Source organism: Pteropus vampyrus, unplaced genomic scaffold, assembly GCF_000151845.1.
Source record: "Pteropus vampyrus isolate Shadow unplaced genomic scaffold, Pvam_2.0 Scaffold449, whole genome shotgun sequence".
NCBI lineage: Eukaryota > Metazoa > Chordata > Mammalia > Chiroptera > Pteropodidae > Pteropus > Pteropus vampyrus.
Genome location: NW_011889230.1, coordinates 108,444 through 111,449, shown reverse-complemented (window position 1 = coordinate 111,449; position 3,006 = coordinate 108,444).

The window sequence follows — 3,006 nt, the reverse complement described above, 5'->3', positions numbered from 1 at the left end:
TTCCTGTAGTTTCTTTGCGAGGCCTGACACTTGTGGTGACACCGTTGATTGTCATGACAGCGGCAGAGGCTGGGCTCAGCCCTCAGCACGTGTCCCCTCGGGAGCCTGGGCGCCGCCGGGTGCTCTGACCCATGCCCGATGAGGGCCCCCGAACACGCGGCCAGCCCTGAAGCGCGGCCCCCGCTTCTCTCCAGCTCCTTGGTCCCGAATCCGAACGCCGTCTGGTTTCTTTGCGGTTTCTTGTAATTTTAGTTTACGATTCTCACGGCGCCTCTTAGATTTATCCGCACATTGCTGGAGACACAAACATCTTACCTCAATCCTGATTCCTATGTGGACTCTGAATCCTAAGTTTTCTAGCTTCCTCGACTCACATTTGTCCGCGGCCTGGGCCGGAGTTACCTGGGAGAGCCCATCCTGCTACGTGGCCTCCTGTCCCCGTGACCTCTGACCTTGACAATGCCCGGGCTTGTGCCTGACCCCCTGGGAGCCCTTGCTTGGGACGTTTCTCAGGAACTCTTCTGTGACTGAGAGGCCCCTCTGGAGGCTCTCACGCGGTGGTCACATGTCCAAGTGGCCATTCCACAGGGACACCTGCCCCACCTCCTTCCTTCTCCGTAGGTTCTGAGGTCCGTTTCCACGTTCCAGGCTGCCCGTGGGTGTTACCCGCCCAGACGACTTTTCAATTGAACTAGTACCCCTGATACTTTCGGTCCTTGACAAGCAAAAGTGCCCTGTCCTCATTTCCGAGGCCCTCCCCGAAGGCTGAGCCCCGCCAGGGCGGGTGGAGGGAAATGGTTGAAACGAAGCTGCAGAAGGGACAGTCGGGCACCAAGTGCCATGAATGTGACTCCGCCCTGCGAGTCACCCCTTCCCTCCCTTCCCTCTGCGTAAGAATTATTCACCCTCTCAAAAGTTTTATTGTCAACGACTGACTTGTCACAGGCCACCTGCCGGGAGGCCCGAGCATGGTGTCAGGGCCTCTAAGTGCAGCCTCCGATTAAAGACACAGGAGTCTGCTGGAACCGAGCTTCCGCGCGAGTGGCGAGCATTACATGGACTATTGTGTACCTGCTATTAATAACATCTGCCACAAAGTCGAAAGCTTTCATCTGGCTAATCTTTGTGTTCCCTACGCCCAGCAGAGGGCCTGGCCGGGGTCTGACTTTAGGCTCCGCTGAGGTTCCCCAAGCTCCCCGCGGCCCCTCTTCCCCCATCTCTCTGGTCCCCACCTGGCCCAAGACACCTGGGCCAGTCTGCATGAGGGTCGCCAGTGCTCTGCCTTTCCCGCTGGTTGAGCCCAGCGGGTTTTTGGTCCTTTGGTGTCTTATGCACTTCTTTTACAAAGTGGGTGCTCTCAGCACAGTTGTTGGATGCGGCGTCAGAGCAAAGCCAAATGCAGTCGCCGAATGTGCGTGTGGACTGGAGAAGCCGTTTTCCAAGCAGTGTGTCTCCGACTCGTTATTTTGAAATCTTTTTAAAAATAAGACCGAGCGTGTTCTGGTCCGTCCTGACCGTGTCCACTTCATATACTTTAAGGTCACTGCCGGTCTTTACGGCCACACCCGTTTCCTCTGTTCTTCCTGGAGTTGAAAAGGAGAAAGGTTTTCTGTTTTGAAATGTGCGACAAAGTTGTCTTCACATCCTGTTGTGTCAGTTCCGTGCCCATTAGCCCTTCTGTTTGGAGCTCTGCTCACGGCGTCCTGAGGGAGAATAGGCAAGAAAGGACACTCCCGGTGTTTGTCACTGAAGGAGCTCGAGATGCTCCGGCTGTGTTGCGATGTCAGAATTTCTGCTTGGCCGAGAGATCAGAAAGGATTGTGCTAACCACGCCTATGGCTGCATCTGGCCCCTGGAAAGCGGCCTGCCTGCCCCAGGAGAGTGGAACGCCATGACTGGTCATCCTGGTAGCCAGTCAGGACTGGGGTGGGGGTGGGGTGGGTGGGCCAAGGGCCTCGGGCAGCTACTGCCTTCCTGAGTGAGATTTGCTTCTCTGCCCTGGGCGCAGTCAGTGGTCTGTAAGTGGTGGTGGCCGAGGGTTATTGATAAGCTCAGAGGTGTCTAACACTTGTGCTTGACGGTCACCCAGCACTGTCCCCTTTACAGGGGGACTTTCTGTCTCTTTTATATTTCGTGTTTTTCTTTTCTACATCAGCCTTTTGAAAATGTGAGTTAATTTGGATGCCATTATTTCTAAGGAAATAGGAGGGCAAGTTTGAGAATATGAAGAAGCAATCTCATGTGGAATAGAGAGAAATAGGAGCCTGGGTGTCTACTGTGGATGCCCAAGCCAGACAGAATGGACACAGATGAACCGGTGGCTGAGAGAGCCTGGGTTACATAAGCCGATCAGGTGGGCGGAGCGGGGAGGGCGGCTCACCTGTGCTGCAGGGGCTCGGAGACCACACACGGTCACGGCCTCCAGGCGCTTTTTGTTACTGGGGATGATTGAAATGATTACGTTGATTATATACATGTTATGGAAAGACGTAGACAAAGTATAATGAGCCTCACCTGGAGAGAGCGCGGGAGCATGGATGGGCTCTCTGAGCGAGGCTCCCGTGCCCGGACAGTGGAGCAGGAGCCAAGGCGGGAATCGGGACCCTCCGCTGGGGACAGCAGACGCTGCAGGGTCATCGGGCAGAGTCAGCAGGGGAAGGCTGGATTCAGACGGGAGGAGACCAGTTAGGGGGCTGCATCTTACAGAAAGCCCAGGACAACACGTTTCTGCTCACGCCTGTTTTTCTCACTGGGTTCTGAGCAGCGGAGGCAGGTTTGCCCTTAGGGCGACCTCTTAGCTGTGACACCGTGGCTGGTGCACAGCGGGCGTCCAGTACGGCATAGCTCAGGACTTAGTTACAGATGGTCAGGTGACTTGTGTCTTGGGAAATAATCAATGTCATGCCCAAGGCAAAAATAAATAAATAGAAATAAAAATAGGCATGATAGCTCCCCGGAGTATCTGTTTGGAAGGGAAATGGGTCCTTCAGGTTAGATTTGAAATAG